Here is a 20,868-nt window from a genome sequence, read left to right as displayed (position 1 = left end):
GCTGCTCATATTGAACGAAATCGGTGCGAATGGAGACGCGTTCCAGTCAGACAGCCAGGCGGGGTGAAAGGGGTCCGGAGACTGACAGACGGCTGAACGGAATTATGGATTCTGTCTGCAGCTTCTAAAGTGGATGCAGAACCAAGGAGCCCTGACACATCATAAACACAAACATATGCGAGTGCCATTGTTTGACGCCGTTGTAAGATAGCTCGCAACATTCGACATAGACGAAAACTATGGTTGGAGAAACTAAAAGACTGATTATCAAAAATATTTGCTTTTATATCGGATCTCAGTCATATAGAGATTGGTTTTGGTATTCAAATGTTTATGATAACATTACGGAGCGGCATGTTTATCCAGGAATCGCTTCATATTTTCTTCTGAAAATGTCTCCTGAAAATTTGTTTCAGAAATGGAAATTATAGAACTTTCACCCAAAATTTATCAATAATTAAAAAAAAAATAAGATTTTTCCTTTCCGAGGAAATTCAAATGAACTTCCAGAGGAAATTCATTCAAATTTTCAGAGAAAATTCATCCAAATTTCATGATCTCCAATTTCATCCAAACTTCCAAAGAAATTCCGATGAATTTTCTCTGGAAATTCTGCTGAATTTTCCCTTTAAATTCGAATGAATTTCCGTTGGAAATTCGAATGAATTTCCGTTGAAAACTCGAATGAATTTCCGTTCGAATGAATTTCCGTTGGAAATGCGAATGAATTTCCGTTAGAAATTCGAATGAATTTCCGTTGGAAATTCGAATGAATTTCCATTGGAAATTCGAATGAATTTCCGTTGGAAATTCGAATGAATTTCCGTTGGAAATTCGAATGAATTTCCGTTGGAAATTCGAATGAATTTCCGTTGGAAATTCGAATGAATTTCCGTTGGTAATTCGAATGAATTTCCGTTGGAAATTCGAATGAATTTCCGTTGGAAATTCGAATGAATTTCCGTTGGAAATTTGAATGAATTTCCGTTGGAAATTTGAATGAATTTCCGTTGGAAATTCGAAATAATTTCCGTTGGAAATTCGAATGAATTTCCGTTGGAAATTCGAATGAATTTCCGTTGGAAATTCGAATGAATTTCCGTTGGAAATTCGAAGGAATTTCCGTTGGAAATTCGAAGGAATTTCCGTTGGAAATTCGAAGGAATTTCCGTTGGAAATTCGAAGGAATTTCCGTTGGAAATTCGAAGGAATTTCCGTTGGAAATTCGAAGGAATTTCCGTTGGAAATTCGAAGGAATTTCCGTTGGAAATTCGAAGGAATTTCCGTTGGAAATTCGAAGGAATTTCCGTTGGAAATTCGAAGGAATTTCCGTTGGAAATTCGAAGGAATTTCCGTTGGAAATTCGAAGGAATTTCCGTTGGAAATTCGAAGGAATTTCCGTTGGAAATTCGAAGGAATTTCCGTTGGAAATTCGAAGGAATTTCCGTTGGAAATTCGAAGGAATTTCCGTTGAGAATTTGAATGAATTTCCGTTGGAAATTCGAATGAATTTCCGTTGGAAATTCGAAGGCATTTCCGTTGGAAATTCGAAGGAATTTCCGTTGGAAATTCGAAGGAATTTCCGTTGGAAATTCGAAGGAATTTCCGTTGGAAATTCGAAGGCATTTCCGTTGGAAATTCGAAGGAATTTCCGTTGGAAATTCGAAGGAATTTCCGTTGGAAATTCGAAGGAATTTCCGTTGGAAATTCGAAGGAATTTCCGTTGGAAATTCGAAGGAATTTCCGTTGGAAATTCGAAGGAATTTCCGTTGGAAATTCGAAGGAATTTCCGTTGGAAATTCGAAGGAATTTCCGTTGGAAATTCGAAGGCATTTCTGTTGGAAATTCGAAGGAACTTCCGTTGGAAATTCGAAGGAATTTCCGTTGAAAATTCGAAGGAATTTCCGTTGAATTCGAATGAATTTCCGTTGGAAATTCGAATGAATTTCCGTCGGAAATTCGAATACATTTCCGTTGCAAATTCGAAAGAATTTTCGTTAGAAATTCGAATGAATTTTCGTTAGAAATTTGAATGAAATTCCGTTAAGAATTCGAATAAATTTCCGTTGGAAATTCGAATGAATTTCCGTTGGAAATTCGAATGCATTTTCGTTGGTAATTCGAATGAATTTCCGTTGGTACTTCGAAAGAATTTCCGTTGGAAATTCGAATGAATTTCCGTTGGAAATTCGAATAAACTACCGTTGGAAATTCGAATGAATTGGGAATTGGAATGAATTGGAAATTCGAATGAATTTCCTCTAGAAATTCGAATGAATTTCCGTTGGAAATTCGAATGAATTTCCGTTGGAAATTCGAATGAATATCCGTTGGAAATTCGAATGAATGAATTTCCGTTGGAAATTCGAATGATTTTCTGTTAGAAATTCGAATTAATTTCCGTTAAAAATTCGAATAAATTTCCGTTGAAAATTTGAATGAATTCCGTTGGAAATTCGAATGAGTTTTCGTTTGAAATTCGAATGAATTTCCGTTGGGAAAATGAATGAATTTCCGTTGGATATCTGAATAATTTTCCGTTGAAATAAATCTCCGTTGGAAATTTGAATGAAGATACGAATAAATTCGAATTCGAATGAATTTCCGTTGGAAAATGCAATGAATTTTCGTTGGAAATTCGAATGAATTCTTGTTGGAAATTTGAATGAATTTCCGTTGGAAGTTCGAATGAATTTCCGTTGGAAATTGGAATGAATTTCCGTTGTAAATTCGAATGAACTTCCGTTAGGAAATTCGAATGAACTTCCGTTGGAAAATCGAATAACTTTCCGTTGGAAATTCGAATAAATTTCCGTTGGAAATTCCAATGAATTTCCGTTGAAAAACTGAATGAATTTCCGTTGGAAATTCGAATGAATTTCCGTTGGAAATTCGAATGAATTTCCATTGGAAATTCGAATGAATTTCCATTGGAAATTCGAACTAATTTCCGTTGGAAATTCGAATGAATTTCCGTTGGAAATTCGAATGAATTTCCGTTGGAAATTCGAATGAATTTCCGTTGGAAATTCGAATGAATTTCCGTTGGAAATTCGAATGAATTTCCATTGGAAATTCGAATGAATTTCCGTTGGAAATTCGAATGAATTTCCGATGGAAATTCGAATGAATTTCCGTTGGAAATTCGAATGAATTTCCGTTGGAAATTCGAATGAATTTCCGTTGGAAATTTGAATGAATTTCCGTCGAATGAATTTCCGCTGGGAATTCGAATGAATTTCCGCTGGAAATTCGAATGAATTTCCGCTGGAAATTCGAATGAATTTCCGTTGGAAATTCGAATGAATTTCCGCTGGAAATTCGAATGAATTTCCGCTGGAAATTCGAATGAATTTCCGCTGGAAATTCGAATGAATTTCCGCTGGAAATTCGAATGAATTTCCGCTGGAAATTCGAATGAATTTCCGCTGGAAATTGGAATGAATTTCCGCTGGAAATTCGAATGAATTTCCGCTGGAAATTCGAATGAATTTCCGCTGGAAATTCGAATGAATTTCCGCTGGAAATTTGAATGAATTTCCGCTGGAAATTTGAATGAATTTCCGCTTAAAATTCGAAAGAATTTCCGTTGGAAATTCGAATGAATTTCCGCTGGAAATTCGAATGAATTTCCGCTGGAAATTCGAATGAATTTCCGCTGGAAATTAGAATGAATTTCCGCTGGACTTTCGAATGAATTTCCGCTTAAATTCGAAAGAATTTCCGCTGGAAATTCGAATGAATTTCCGCTGGAAATTCGAATGAATTTCCGCTGGAAATTCAAATGAATTTCGCTGGAAACTCAAATGAACTTCCGTTGGAAAATCGAATGAATTTCATTTGGAAATTGGAATGAATTCCGCTGGAAACTCAAATGAACTTCCGATGAAAATTCGAATGAATTTCGGTTCGAAATTCTCATGAATTTCGGTTGGAAATTCGAAAGAAATTCGGCTGGAAATTCGAAAGAACTTCTGCTGGAAATTCGAATGAATTTCCGATGGAAATTCGAATGAATTTCCGCTGGAAATTCGAATGATTTTCCGCTGGAAATTCGAATGAATTTCCGCTGGAAATTGAATGAATTTTCGCTGGAAATTCGAATGAACTTCCGCTGGAAATACGAATGAATTTCCGCTGGAAATTCGAATGAATTTCCGCTGGAAACTTGAATATTTTTCCGCTTTAAACTCGAATGAATTTCCGCTGGAAATTCGAATGAATTTTTGCTGGAAATTCGAATGAATTTCCGCTAGAATTGTGAATGAGTTTCCGCTGGAAACTCGAATGAATTTCCGCTGGAAATTCGAATGAATTTCCGCTGGAAATTCGAATGAATTTCCGCTGGAAATTCGAATGAATTTCCGCTGGAAATTCGAATGAATTTCCGCTGGAAATTCGAATGAATTTCCGCTGGAAATTCGAATGAATTTCCGCTGGAAATTCGAATAAATTTCCGCTGGAAATTCGAATGAATTTCCGCTGGAAATTCGAATGAATTTCCGCTGGAAATTTGAATGAATTTCCGCTTGAAATTCGAATGAATTTCCGCTGGAAATTCGAATGAATTTCCGCTGGAAATTCAAATGAATTTCCGCTGGAAATTCGAATGAATTTCCGCTGGAAATTCGAATGAATTTCCGCTGGAAATTCGAATGAATTTCCGCTGGAAATTCGAATGAATTTCCGCTGGAAATTCGAATGAATTTCCGCTGGAAATTCGAATGAATTTCCGCTGGAAATTGAATGAATTTCCGCTGGAAATTCGAATGAATTTCCTCTGGAAATTTTATGAATTTCCGCTGGAAATTCTCTGAATTTCCGCTGGAAATTCTATGAATTTCCGTTGGAAATTCGAATGAATTTTCGCTGGAAATTTGAATGAATTCGTCTGGAAATTCGGATGAATTTCCTCTGAAATTCGAATGAATTTCCGCTGGAAATTTGAATGAATTTCCGCTTGAAATTCGAAAGAATTTCCGCTGGAAATTCGAATGAATTTCCGCTGGAAATTGAATGAATTTCCGCTGGAAATTGAATGAATTTCCGCTGGAACTTCGAATGATTTTCCGCTGGCAATTCGCATGAATTTCCGCTGGAAATTGAATGAATTTTCGCTGGAAATTCGAATGAATTTCCGCTGGAAATTCGAATGAATTTCCGCTGGAAATTCGAATGAATTTCCGCTGGAAATTCGAATGAATTTCCGCTGGAAAGTCGAATGAATTTCCGTTGGTAATTCGAATGAATTTCCGTTGAAAATTCCAATGAATTTCCGTTGAAAATTCAAATGAATTTCCGTTGGAAATTCCAATGAATTTCCGTTGGAAATTCCAATGAACTTTTGGAAATTCCAATGAATTTCAGTTGGAAATTCAAATGAATTTCCGTTGGGAATTCGAATGAATTTCCGTTGGAAATTCCAATGAATTCCCGTTGGAAATTCGAATGAATTTCCGTTGGAAATTCGAATGAATTTTCGTTGGAAATTCGAATGAATTTCCGTTGGAAATTCGAATGAATTTCCGTTGGAAATTCGAATGAATTTCCGTTGGAAATTCGAATGAATTTCCGTTGGAAATTCGAATGAATTTCCGTTGGAATTTCGAATGGATTTCTGTTGAAATTTGAATAAATTTCCGTTGGAAATTCTAATGAATTTCCGTTGGAAATTCGAATGAAATTCCGTTGGAAATTTGAATGAAATTCCGTTGGAAATTTGAATGAATTTCCGTTGGAAATTCGAATGAATTCCCGTTGGAAATTCGAATGAATTTCCGTTGGAAATTCGAATGAATTTCCGTTGGAAATTCGAATGAATTTCCGTTGGAAATTCGAATGAATTTGCGTTGGAAATTCGAATGAATTTCCGTTGGAAATTCGAATTAATTTCCGTTGGAAATTCGAATGAATTTCCGTTGGAAATTCGAATGAATTTCCGTTGGAAATTCGAATGATTTTCCGCTGGAAATTCGAATGAATTTCCGCTGGAAATTCGAATGAATTTCCGCTGGAAATTCGAATGAATTTCCGCTGGAAATTCGAATGAATTTCCGCTGGAAATTTGAATGAATTTCCGCTGGAAATTCGAAAGAATTTCCGCTGGAAATTCGAATGAATTTCCGCTGGAAATTCGAATGAATTTCCGCTGGAAATTCGAATGAATTTTCGCTGGAAATTCGAATGAATTTCCGCTGGAAATTCGAATGAATTTCCGCTGGAAATTCGAATGAATTTCCGCTGGAAATTCGAATGAATTTCCTCTGGAAATTCCAATGAATTGCCGCTGGAAAGTTGAATGAATTCCCGCTGGAAAGTTGAATGAATTTCCTTGGTAATTCAAATGAATTTCCGTTGGAAATTCCAATGAATTTCCGTTGGAAATTCCAATGAATTTCCGTTGGAAATTCCAATGAATTTCCGTTGGAAATTCCAATGAATTTCCGTTGGAAATTCCAATGAATTTCCGTTGGAAATTCCAATGAATTTCCGTTGGAAATTCCAATGAATTTCCGTTGGAAAATCCAACGAATTTCTGTTGGAAGTTCGAATGAATTTCCGTTGGAAATTCGAATGAATTTCCGTTGGAAATTCGAATGAATTTCCGTTGGAAATTCGAATGAATTTCCGTTGGAAATTCGAATGAATTTCCGTTGGAAATTCGAATGAATTTCCGTTGGAAATTCGAATGAATTTCCGTTGGAAGTTCGAATGGATTTCTGTTGAAATTTGAATGAATTTTCGTTGGAAATTCGAATGAATTTCCGTTGGAAATTCGAATGAATTTCCGTTGGAAATTCGAATGAAATTCCGTTGGAAATTTGAATGAAATTCCGTTGGAAATTTGAATAAAATTTCGTTGAAAATTTGAATGAAATTCCGCTGGAAATCCAAATGAATTTTCGTTGGAAATTCGAATGAGTTTCCGTTGGAAATTCGAATGAATTTCCTTTGGATATTCGAATGAATTTCCGTTGAAAATTCGAATGAATTTGCGTTGGAAATTCGAATGAATTTCCGTTGGAAATTCGAATGAATTTCCGTTGGAAATTCGAATGAATTTCCGTTGGAAATTCGAATGAATTTCCGTTGGAAATTCGAATGAATTTCCGTTGGAAATTCGAATGAATTTCCGTTGGAAATTCGATTGAATTTTCGTTGGAAATTCGATTGAATTTTCGTTGGAAATTCGAACGAATTTCTGTTGGAAAATCTATGAATATAATAATCTATGAATAAATGAATTTCCGCTAATCTTTTCCATCTATTGACGAAGTGATTGTACATTGATTTAAGAACCTTGAATCCATCCTGTCCTGTCCATCCCTTGCATCAAAGCAAAACCCAAAAATAATTTCTTTAAAATGTATCAGATTCGAAAATTCAACTTATTATGAATATGCAAAAGCTGGCACTTGCTTCAGCTGCCACCAACCGATGGGATGGTGCGCTTTGGCTGCTCCGTTCGAAAGACACGTATTCCGACTGCTGTCGTCGAGCACTGCCAACATTCAAAGTCTGTGTTTCGCACAGTGATGAAATCGTTTCTTTGTTTCATTCTATCGATGGAGTGTCCGACTGTTTATTTCCCTTCAAATTGCCTGAGCAATGCGTTGAAAGAAATTCGTAGTCATATTATAATGTTCGAATCAAATTGCTATCGCAATTGGTTTCTACAGACTCGATTTGATCACATGTCATAAGACGTTTTCGTTTTGTTCGATTCAAAATCACCACTTTATTAGAGGCGAAAGATGTTCGTTATTAGTAATTTCTAGTATGGAAAGCAGTAAAGCACAATAAAAGAAATAATGCAAACATGAGCTTTCAGATTTTTTAATTTTCATCACTGCTCATTAGTTGACTTTCAATAACATAATCATGTGAGCATGAAATAGATATCCCAGTAAAAATTTTGGTGTGGTCTATTTGAGTAGCTCAGCCATTTAAATAACAAAAACAATTAGTACCTGATTTGGCACCTGACCAACAGTAAGCATCAAATAAGTATCCAAATCGCTCTCAAATTCTGCTCGGGATCGTGCTTCATGACTAACCAACGAGGACAGCATTGGTAACAGGGGCGTCCAGGTTCTCAGGATTAACCAAACGAGTCATTGTTTTCGTGAGGCTCGTGGTTTTTTATTGTTTTCAAAAAAATCAGACTTGAGTGTTTTTTTTTTGTCATTTCAAAGTAACCTTAATTCATTTGATTAACTCGAGTCTTTGCGGCAAAAATTAATAATTAAAAACATCCAAACAATTTAGAAGCACTTTACACTATTAAGCAATTTTCAGTGAGCTGAACTTTTCTACTTGATGAAATTTATTGAAAATATTTAGAAACAGAATTCTGGAAACTATCGATGAGATTGGCATGTATTTTGAATCTGATATTGAAACCATTTTGGAATGATTTTTGCTTTATTCAATATTGTATGAACAAAATGCATACTTTTTAGTGTTCATATGCTTTAGTAGAACATGAAACACAGATAGCATAATTAAATCACATTGATGGTAGCTTAATTCATACAACAAAAGACTAATATTCGTAAAAGTTTGTGAATAATTGTCTTATTCAAGTCACTTATTGTGATGCCTTATTGTTAACATCGGTCCATCCGAGGTGCCCTCCCGAAAACAATGCTATCGCACCGTAATTTGCTAAATTTATTTAAAACCACTTGGGTCGAATTTTCTTTCTTTTCCGATTCCGATTCGGATAAGCTTGACGGATTTTTTGACCCGGGCGGGCGAGGAACAAGCCAACGACTGCGCGCAGCAGTAATTCCGAGTGCGATTACGCTGCATTTAGATGAGCTCATTATCTATTGTTCGAACGTGCGCGGTGACGATGGCGACGCAATGGCTGCGCTCCCACAGTTGATGGGCGCGCGTTGAAAGTGCGATGGGTTTTTTAGAGAGTTTTGGACATTGGCTTGCAGCTGGCCGGGTGGGGGCTAAAGGGGAATCGGAAATAAATCAAGGGGATTAACGGTACCCTTATTAGCTATAAGTGAACACTTGAGTGGATTGTGATGGAAGCATTGTTGTGAATGTTAAGCTTAATGCAATTTTTGGGCGGTTGTGAAACATTTATTGGAATTCATTATAATTTATTATGCTAATTAGCGTTAAGAAAAAAGCTTTGTCGTTTATATCGAATGCTGACATTTCAAGTTGGTATCACGGGCACTGGACACATAACTGGAATTCCAATAACATTTTAAAATGCTATAAATGCACAGCTTCTCTGAATAAAGTGTGCTTATTCAGGTGTCGTAATATATATTCTATCATTTAATTTTTAAATTTGCTTTTGAATATTAGTTTGCAGCTTTTAAATAAATACAAACAAATGAGATTTGATGGAAATTATGGGATTTCACCTCCTCAAACAATTTCAGACTATTGATTGTAAACAAAGTCGCGACCACGTTCCTTTGAAGAACCATTCCCATCGCGCGATTGACGTCAGCGGAAAAATCCTGTTCCGATGCCAATTTGTTGCTTGTTATCCCACGGTCATCAGACAGCTCCGCACAGTAAGTAGGTATTTCCCCGGAACAAGCAACGGTCAGTCGTCCACGGTCAAGAAATATGGGAAAAGAATTCACGACGACGCCTTGGGTTCAACCCGTTCTGAGGTAAGTGTGGGGCGGCATGTGGGGTGGAAATGTTTCAGCAGAAATCATAAAACCATTGTAACATTGCGAGCACTTTTCCACTCATTACGCATCTTTTGCGGGGAGAGCGGTGTAATACGTTCCGAAGGGGTAATGCCATTTCATACTAAAATTTCTTCGAAGTAAAGTTATGAACAAAAGTGGTTGCTATGTTTATTTTCCAGCATTGTAACTCGCAAAACCAAGTAAGTCTGTCTTAATATTTTTTTCTGAAATCTGCGGCTTATTACCTAGTTAGTCGTGATTGTTCTCAAACTTTTGCATAATAAGACATTAAAATAACGTGGTTCAAATTGGACCGTCTTCCCCCAAAGGTACCACCGCACATACTCCGGAGGAAAGTACATGGGCAACAAAGAAATATGCAAATGTCCTCCCCGGCTGCCTGCCCCAAGGGCCCTGACGGGTTGTCCGGTCCATCTCACATCAGTGCTGGACGACAACGCAACGCAAATGATGACGAAGCCGAGACATCTCTATTTCCTCCCGTGTCTGCCGTTACTGGCGGAAGAAGAGGTGAGAAAAGTGACTCCTACTCCCCCAGTCAGTGGGGTTGGACCGGACAAATGAGCAATCGTGTATGTGTAAATTGGCGGACAAGTTCAGATTGAGGCTAGGATAGGGTTGCTCATTAGAAAATTCTCGATCTTCAGCGGAGAAGAAAAAAGCAGTCCGAACTGAATTTGTGGTGGGTGCCGGCCCGAACAGGAGAACTTTGCGTGTTGGTAATTTATTTTGAATTTCCAAGTTCCGGATAGAAGCGGCAGACGATAGACCGACAGTCAGTGGAACTTCGGTTGGGACTGTGCGAGAGCGGTGACCAGACCCGCAAACATGTGTACGGTAAGCGATGGCAACGGCAAGTTGTTGCCGGGTTATGTCACGCTTCATCTCACATGTTTTTTCGACTCATGTTGATGATGATGATGATGATGACGACACCGAAAAGAGAGGTACAGTCTGTTTCCATTTTAAGCAACCGTTTAATTTCTTCTTTAGGTACTATTTTTTAATTTCGTACAAATCAAAATTCGGGCCGAAATTTCTTCATGAAGATGAATATTTTATGCTCTGCCTGGATAAAAAATACAATAGGGTTGCAATAAAATATCATAAAAGTACAATACATTTTATTGATAAACATTAAATTCAATTGTTTTTATATCATACCAATTAAAGTGCCATATTGTTGTTCCAATAGACGTACAATAAATTCTATTGCCAGTAAAATGTTGGCAATAGAATAACAATAAATTCAATTGAAATGGCAAAAGTTTGTTCGAGTAAAAATGGATTTTTTTAATGTAAGGATACATAACAACCCCTATTTTCTATTGTAAAACTGCCATTTACAATAGGCTTTATGGTGGAAAACAATATTCTTTAATGTTGTTCTATTGTGAGCCACAATAGAGTTTACCGTAATTACTATTAATTTCAGCGTACTGTTACAATAATTTCTATTGTAATTCTGTTGGGATTTTTTATTAGGGTGGTCCGGGTGTACTGCACGGACTGCTTTTTTCGCTGCAAAGAAATTAGAAAACATCAAGGCCAGTAAATGTCAAAATTTATGAAGAATGAAAGAGAAAGAGATTCTTCCGTGCAGTGCACTGTTGCAAATGTCACCACGAACTATTTGCAGCATGCATCGCAGTTTAGATCAATTTCCGTGCGTTTGTTTTGTTTTCCTCAACAGCTGACCCAAAATTGTATTCTAATGATTTTTTACATTTTCCCGTTAAATTCACCAACATTTTGTATATGCAAACCTTGCGAATCTCAAAACGAATCGATTAGGGAAAAAAATTTGACAATCGGTCAATCCTTTCGCGAGTTAAATCGTCAGCAAGGAAATCTCAATCCATTTTTATTATATAGATTTTATTATATGGAAGATAGAAGAGGAAAAGAAGAAGATAAGCCTTTAGATCTCATTCATTTGCCAATTGCCATTCATGCCATTTGCCATTCATGCCAAAATATTTTACATGATACCAGAATTATTTCAAATATCGAGCACGACACCGGGCAACATCTTTTCAATGTCAATCGCCCGGATGAGTCGCTGAAATAACCTGAACTTAAATTCCAACTCGTCCGTCCTAAAATTAAATAATTTTCTCACTTTGATTCACAACGAAGCAACTATCCAGCTTTTTACGCTAGCTATAAATCAACTGTGTTGTTAAAAATTTGACATGAGCTGTGTACAGATTTTATGGATCGATCTTGGTAGCCGTGAAATTGTGCTTAACATTTCATCTGTCATTTGATACATTTTTTGTTTTTGAATTTGTTAGAAATCCCATTTCAGGAAATCCCCAAACATTATATAATCTATTTACTGCCGCTTTACTAATAACTGTTACAATTTTACAGGTAAATAGACTATTTTGGATATTCAAGGTCTACGCTTTCATGGTCCTGGACAATCCGGAATTCTTTGCCAGTTGAGAGAAAAATTTCAACATTCTTGACGTGAAATCAATTTAGCCACCTATAATTGTAGAGAGTAACTTCATAGTGTATCGTTCTGGTCCAGATGACCTTGGTTTTGGGGCATGCAAAATATATCCGGATCGCTTGGCTGCAGTTGTTTCCACCGACAGTAAATACCTAGTTCTGTCTAAGGGGCCCCATACACGCTCCGACATGTTGAACAACTTTGACTCCGCTTCCTGGAAATTTGATTCGAGCGGAGTAAAGTTGGACCGTCTGTGGGCACTCTCTAGAATGTATCATTCCCCAGAAAAACATTTCTCAGGATGAACTATTCTCCGTGTTCTTTTTTAAATGTTGGTTCAACATGTTTAACAAAAACCACGAAATACACACTTTTCCGACTGTCATAAATTATTGTATATTTTTAAGGTTTTTTTTCTGTTTAAATAGAAATTTCCGCTCATCCATTCCGGTTCTTTCGACCTATAGCAGCCATCAGTAGATTTTCGAAAAAATAGGCAGAAGATATTGCAAATTCGGCAAGTTATGTTTCTTTTCAATAAAAAAAAATCAGCTGCTAACCATCTGAAATAATAAAAAGATATATGTTAAGACACAAATAAAATTGTAAAAGGATATAAGAATTTGATCTCAAACCAAAACAAAAATTTGTTTGACATGAAAAACATTCGGGGGCTTACAAGGCAACTAGGATTCCACAGGATTCCACTATAAAATCTGTACACAGCATGTGTCAAAATTACTACCATAGTTGATTCGTTACTATAATAAAAAGCTGGATATTGCTCCATGTCCCTTCCTTACTGAAAATTTATGATAAGATGACATCAACTGTGACAATTCAAACTTAAAAATAGCAGCATCGCAATGAATCATACACGATTGTGCCTCCCAAATATACGAACTGATTAAAAAGTATCCTTTTGAATTTCTGGAAAGAATTCCTCTCGAAGGCCCAAAAGGATTCTGTTCTGAAGCGCGAAACCAAAAGGAATTCCGTTTGGAAGCCCAGAATGATTCCGCTTAGAAGCCAAAATAGTTTCGTTCGGAAACTCAATTCCAAAAGAATTCCTAAAATAATTTCGTTCAAAAACTCAGAAGAATTTAGTTCGAAAGCCAGAACAATTGCATTCAGAAGACCAGAATGATTCCGTTTAGAAGCCAACATATTTTCGTTCGAAAAATGAAAAATATTTTATTTTGACACGAATAGCTCTGATTGGAAACCCAAAATAATTGTCCTGGGAGGCACATAAGGATTCTGTTCGGCAGCCCAAAAGGATGTCGTTCGAAATCCCAAATATTTCCGTTCAGAATCCCAAAAAAGTTTTGTTTGGAAGCCAAGAAAAAAGAAGTCCAGAAAGATTTTGTTCGAAAACACAAAAAGGATTCCGATCAAAGACAAATAATTCTTTTCGAAGGCTCAGAAGGATTGTGTTTGGAAGCCTAAATAATTTTATTCAGAAGCCCAAAATAATTCAATTCGAAAGTCTAAAAGAATTCCTTTTAGAAACTTAAAAGATTCCGTTCGGTAGCCAAAAGGGTTCGAATGTTCGGAGGCTCGGAATGATTCCACTTGGAAGCCAAAATAGTTTCGTTCGAAAATTCAAAAATATTCCGTGCAGAGAAAGCCAAAATAATTACCTACAATCAGTGTCAAAAAAGAATTTAGTTCGCAATCCTAAGCGAGTTCCTTTCAAACACTCAGCATAGACGAAACATGCGCGTATTCGGAAGCCTAAATATTTCCGTTCATATTCCAAAAACAAGATCTGGAAGTCAGGAAAGATTTCGTTCAGAAACACAAAAAGGATTCCAATCACAGACATAAATAATTTTATTCGAAAGCCTATTTCTAATCTATTCAAAAAGTCCAAAAGAATTCAATTCGAAAGTTCAAAAGTTCAAAAGATTTTTTTTCAGGTTCTTAAAAGAATTCCGCTCAGTAGATCAGAATGTTTTCTTTCGAAAGCCCAAATATTTCCTTTCAAAAACCCTAAGACAATTCCGTCGAAAGTCCAAAAGAATTTCTTTTGGAAATCCAGAAGGATTCCGTTCGACAGTCCAGAAGAATTCCGGTTGGAAGCCAACATAACTCAGTTCAGAAAACCCAAAAAAGTTCCGTTCAGAGACACTAATAATTTTGTTCGGAAGCCCAAAAGAATTCCTCTCGGAAGCACGAAAAATTTTCGATCGGAGGTCCAGAAGGAATTTGGCATTCGATAGCTAAATAATTCCGTTTGGAGACCCAGAAGAATTTCCTTCGGACGTCCAAAAGGATTCCATTCAGCCCGGAAGCCCAAAAAGATCCTATTCGGAACCCCAGAGGTTCAGAAGAGTTCAGGTCGAAAGACAAAATAATTCCATTCAGATGCGAAAAAATCCGCTCGGACACCCAAAAGAATTCTTCAAAAAAACACAAAGGAATTCCATTCGGGTGCCTAGAACGGTTCGTTTCGGAAGCCCAGAACGATTCCGTTTGGAAGCCAAAACAGTTATGTACGTTCGGAAGCTCAAAAAGTTTCCGTTCAGAGGCACACATAATTCTGTTCCAAAGCCCAAAAGAATACATTACAGAGTTCTGTTCGGTAGCCCAGAAATATTCCATTCAGAAGCCCAAAAGTATTCCATGCGGAATTCCAAAACAATTCCTTTGAGAAACTCACAATTATACCTTTCGGATGTCCAAAATGATTCCTTTCGGAATCCCAAATATTTCCTTCCAGAAAACCTAGAAAAAAATCGTTAGGTAGCTCCGTTTGAAAGCCCAAATAATTCCGTTCGAAAACCTATAAGGTTTTTATTCAGAGACACAAATAATTCTGTTCGGAAGAAATCAAAAACTCCGATCGGAGGCCCAAAACGACCATAAATAATTCCATTTGGAAGCCCGAAAAAGTTCATTTAGGAATTCCTCTAAGGAAAAACTGTTCTTCAGAACGGTTTTTTCTGGGCTTACGAAGGGATATCTCTTGGACCTCCGAACATAATCCATTTAGGCTTTTAAACCGAATCCTTCTGTGCTTCAAAACAAAATCTTTTATGGTTTTCGAACATAATCCTTTTGGGTTTCTAGAAGAATTCTTTCGACCTTTCGAAAGGAATCTTGTGCTGAGAATCAGAAAGTAATCCTCGAAGGATTATGGATGGAATTGTGGAAGAATTTCCTTCGGAATCCTAAAATAATTCTTTTTGCGATCCCAACGATCTTCTCGAGTCTACATTGTAATATCACAAAAAATCCATATAAGTGGTTTTATTGCAATGCGATAAATGAATAACAAGCCATTTCAATTAGAATACTAATTCTTCAAAAAAATAAATTTATTGTTTTGATCAAAAGCTATGACAATTGATTGACAATTCTAGACTAACAATTGAAAAAAGAGCAAATGCCAAAATTTATTCCTTCTGATTGTTCGTCCACAAATATAGCTATATATGTAGATGAAGAATCAGAAGGAATACATTTTTGCTGTTACGCCCTTGTTGTTGGTCTAGAATTGTCTCAGTCAAATCTGTGATATATTTAAGGCCAACTTTCCCAATGAACTTATACTATTTGAAGCTAGTTGAAGAATACTGAAATCTAAAACAGAAACTGAAAAAGCTCGACCACTATTCTTGTTTGAATCTGGAGCAAAATAGAACAAACTCGCTGGTTTCCCCAGCAGTGTTCTATTCATGTTTTTAAAATTTTCAAATAAATGAAATAATTATGTTGCTACCAAGAGAGGTGCCGTAATTGCAAAATAAATAAAATGACGCTTTCATACGCCAAAACAATTGAAAGATATTTGAATCTCGTGATTCATTTGTGGTCCAAACGTGAAGAAAATAGATCTGACCGTTTTAAGTTTTTTACAGTTGACTGTATAAAAATTATTATTATTTTATTTAATCAGACTAAGGCCGAAGTGGCCTGTGCGGTATATAAGAGTCTTCTCCATTCGGCTCGGTCCATGGCTACACGTCGCCAACCACGCAGTCTACGGAGGGTCCGCAAGTCATCTTCCACCTGATCGATCCACGTTGCCCGCTGCGCACCTCGCCTTCTTGTGCCCGTCGGATCGTTGTCGAGAACCATTTTCACCGGGTTACTGTCCGACATTCTGGCTACGTGCCCGGCCCATCGCAGTCGTCCGATTTTCGCGGTGTGAACGATGGATGGTTCTCCCAACAGCTGATGCAATTCGTGGTTCATTCGCCTCCTCCACGTACCGTCCGCCATCTGCACCCCACCATAGATGGTACGCAGCACTTTCCTTTCGAAAACTCCAAGTGCGCGTTGGTCCTCCACGAGCATCGTCCAGGTCTCGTGTCCGTAGAGGACTACCGGTCTAATTAGCGTTTTGTAGATTGTCAGTTTGGTACGGCGGCGAACTCTATTCGATCGGAGCGTCTTGCGGAGTCCAAAGTACGTACGATTTCCAGCCACTATGCGTCTCCGAATTTCTCTGCTGGTGTCATTTTCGGCAGTCACCAGTGAGCCCAAGTACACAAATTCTTCTACCACCTCGATTTCGTCACCGCCGATGCAAACTCGCGGTGGGTGGCTCACATTGTCTTCTCTTGAACCTCTTCCTATCATGTACTTCGTCTTCGACGTGTTGATGACTAGTCCGATCCGCTTAGCTTCCCTCTTCAGTCTGATGTAGGCTTCCTCCATCTTCTCAAAGTTACGTGCCATAATATCTATGTCGTCGGCGAAACCAAATAGCTGGACGGACTTATTGAAAATTGTACCACTCGTGTTAATCCCTGCTCTTCGTTTTACCCTTCCAAAGCGATGTTGAATAGCAAACACGAAAGACCATCACCTTGCCGTAACCCTCTGCGGGTTTCGAAGGGACTCGAGAATGCCCCTGAAACTCGAACTACGCACATCACCCGATCCATTGTCGCTTTGATCAACCGTGTCAGTTTATCCGGAAAACCGTGTTCGTGCATTAGCTGCCATAGCTGGTCCCGATCGATTGTATCATATGCGGCTTTGAAGTCGATGAATAGATGATGTGTGGGCACGTTGTATTCGCGGCATTTCTGCAGTACTTGGCGAATGGCGAACACCTGGTCCGTGGTGGAGCGTTCGCCCATAAAACCCGCCTGGTACTGCCCCACGAACTCCCTTGCAGTTGGTGCTAGTCGACGGCATAAAATTTGGGAGAGTACCTTGTAGGCGGCGTTCAGCAATGTGATTGCGCGGTAGTTGCTACAATCCAGCTTATCGCCCTTTTTGTAGATGGGACACACGACACCTTCCATCCACTCCTGCGGCAAAACTTCCTCCTCCCAAATCTTGGTAATGACCCAGTGCAGCGCTCTAGCCAGTGCCTCACCACCGTGTTTAAATAGCTCTCCTGGTAGTTGGTCAACCCCAGGGGCTTTGTTGTTCTTCAGCCGGCCAATCTCCTCCTGGATTTCCTGGAGATCCGGAGCCGGTAGAATTATGTCCTGCGCGCGTTCTCCCAGGTCCATCACCATACCGCCATCTTCGTCTGCCACATCGCCATTCAGGTGTTCTTCGTAGTGCTGCCGCCACCTTTGGATCACCTCACGCTCGTTCGTAAGAAGGTTCCCGTTTATGTCCTTACACATATCAGGCTGTGGCACGTGGCCCTTACGTGAACGGTTTAACTTCTCATAGAACTTTCGTGTGTTATTAGCGCGGTACAGTTGCTCCGTTTCTTCACGGTCTCGATCTTCCTGCTGGCGCTTTTTCATCCGGAAAATCGAGTTTTGTCTGTTCCGCGCCTGTTTATATCGTGCCTCGTTCGCCCTCGTGCGGTGTTGCAGCAATCTCGCCCATGCTGCATTCTTCTCTTCCACTAACTGCTCACATTCGCCGTCATACCAGTCGTTTCTCTGATCCGGGGGCACCGTGCCAAGTGCAGCGGTTGCGGTGCTACCAATGGCGGATCGAATATCTCTCCAGCCATCTTCAAGAGACGCTGCGCCTAGCTGCTCTTCCGTTGGAAGTGCCACTTCCAGCTGCTGCGCGTATTCTTGGGCTAGTCTACCATCTTGTAGCCGCCCAATGTTAAGCCGCGGCGTCCGACTTCGACGCGTGTTGTACACCGTCGAGAGTTTTGAGCGCAGGCATACTGCAACGAGGTAGTGGTCGGATTCAATATTCGCACTGCGGTAAGTGCGGACGTTCGTGATGTCGGAGAAGAATTTACCGTCGATTAGAACGTGGTCGATTTGGTTTTCCGTTTCTTGGTTAGGTGATCTCCATGTGGCCTTGTGGATATTTTTGCGGGGAAAGAAGGTGCTTCGGACTACCATTCCGCGGGAGGCTGCGAAGTTTATGCATCGTTGGCCGTTGTCATTCGATACGGTGTGCAGACTATCCGGTCCGATGACCGGTCTATACATTTCCTCCCTTCCTACCTGTGCGTTCATGTCACCGATGACGATTTTGACGTCCCGCAGTGGGCATCCATGACTGTATAAAAAAGAAATCTTGAATAGCTGCTGGGAAAATGAATGTTTAAGATTCATATTTAAAATGACAACCCCGAATAATTAAAATCCTTGCTGATTTCACTCTTAGATTTCATTTGTTTTAAATTTAAAAAAATAGTTCGGGGCACTGACTGTGTAAAGTCCGGTCCGGAACTAGTCCAGTCAATTGAAACCACAAGGAAATACACTTGGATCGTATTCACGTCTTTATTTGTCCACGGTTTAGACATATCTGACCTGTACATGGTTTCTAGATTGCTTTGATAAAATACCTTTAGCAACAGTTCTATTTTACACATATATATTTCATACATCTATTTGCTCTGAACCCTACAACTCTCCTTTAACTTTTTTATTGTACTAGTGTGGAATATAATCTTTGAAGTAAACAGGTTCGCTACGAATTCTTTTCTCGAGTGCACTATGTTTAGATTTATTTGCTTCTTCATTGTTTGTTTCCTCGTTTTGGTTGATTTGATTTTCATCACGTATATCAGATGACTTCTGCACTTGCTTCAAATGGTTTACATTTCTTCTGTATTGTTTTCCTGTTTCTTTTGACTGCACAGTACAATCGCTTCCTTCTTTGCGTGTCACGATATATTCCTCGTTTGAAAAATTCGTGTCAAGTTTGTTTGATTTCTTCATCCGTTTTAGCAGCACCAAATCTCCAACTGTAATTTCACTTGGCTTTGCTTTCCTCTTTGTATCGGCATAATCCTTTCCTTTCTCTTTGTGTATCAAGTCTCTCTCTCGAATTTCTTCATCATCCATTCGATATAGCGGCACATGTGGCAGCTTATTTCTTATTCGCCTTCCGAACATCAGTTCCGCCGGAGATTTTCCTGTAGTTGAGTGATTTGTTGAATGATAAACCAGTAAATATTGGCTTTCCAGTCCTTTCCAAGTTCTTGCGATATTTTCAACCTCTTCAAAATAGAACGGTTCTGTCTTTCTACTTCGCCATTTTGCTGTGGCCAATATGGAATAGTGTTTACCAACTTGATTCCATTTTCGCGACAAAATAATTTCAACTCTTCACAGTTTTCGCTAAACTGAGGTCCGTTGTCTGCTCTTATTGTTATTGGGAATCCGTATCGACTAAAAATCACACTTAACTCTTGAACCGTTGCCTTGGCAGATATTGAAATCATTTCTTTTACTTCTACGAATCGAGAGTAATAATCAACCACTACTAACAAATATTGTCCTTCCGGCAGAGGACCCATGAAGTCTATAGCGATATCCTCCCAGGGTCCAGACGGTAAAGTTTTTCTGACCATAGGTTCCGGTGCATCTGGGGCTGACACTAAACAACATCCTCGGCAGTTCTTTACAAACTCATCAACTTGTTGATCTAACTTAGGCCACCATACCGCACTTCTAAGATGACTTTTCATCATTCGACTACCTGGGTGACCATCATGCGCCAGTTTTAAAACCACCTCACGTAGCTTCATTGTGACCACCAGCCTTACCACTCGCATAAGAACTTCTCCAACGCAGCACAATTCGTTCGCTATTACTCGATACGATAAAGGAAGCTCTTGTTGTCGGTTCGATCTGAGAAGGGTGAGAATGTTTTGAATTTCATCGTCTTCTTTGCAAACATCTTCAATTTGCTGCCAATCCAGTGCAATTGCATTTGCAGCAGATATTGCTATTTCTCGAATCATTAGTTCTTCGTTTTGATCAAATGGCAATGCATTTAATGTTGCCAAACGAGACAACGCGTCTGCTGCATTGTTTTCACCAGGCACATGGATAATCTTGTAGTCAAATGATTGCAATCGCAAAACCCATCGTTCAATGCGTGCACAAGGACGGGATCTGGTTGTAAATAAATATTGCAATGCTTTACAATCAGTTACTAAATCGAAAGATCTTCCAATGAGGTATCTTTGAAATCGTTCTACCGCCCAAACTAAAGCCAGTGCCTCTTTTTCAGTTTGGCAATATCTTGTCTCTGTGTCTGTGAGAGATTTCGATGCATAACTCACGATACGTATCTGGTTATTACTTTCATATTGAGCTAGTATCGCACCCAGTCCTACAGGACTTGCATCAGCTGTTACAACTGTACGGTCACTTAGGTTAAAGTATCCTAACTTTCCAGCTCGAGCCTTTCCTTTATCTTTTCAAAAGCGTAATTGTGTTCGTCATTCCAATCAAACGGTGCATCTTTCAAAGTCAATTTACGCAATGGCTCATCTATAGTAGCCAAATTGTAGATAAATTTGTTCAT

At 38.6% G+C, this 20,868-nt stretch overlaps 1 protein-coding gene across 3 annotated transcripts in view; it reads right to left on the bottom strand.

The window, feature by feature from the left end:
• The window catches only part of LOC134223105 (homeobox protein cut), a 716,360-nt gene that overhangs the window by 552,359 nt on the left and 143,133 nt on the right, over positions 1-20,868 (bottom strand). The gene's annotated exons all lie outside the window — the stretch shown is intronic.

The sequence above is a fragment of the Armigeres subalbatus genome, chromosome 3 (assembly GCF_024139115.2).
Source record: "Armigeres subalbatus isolate Guangzhou_Male chromosome 3, GZ_Asu_2, whole genome shotgun sequence".
Lineage (NCBI taxonomy): Eukaryota > Metazoa > Arthropoda > Insecta > Diptera > Culicidae > Armigeres > Armigeres subalbatus.
This window is presented reverse-complemented; position numbering and strand designations above follow the sequence as displayed.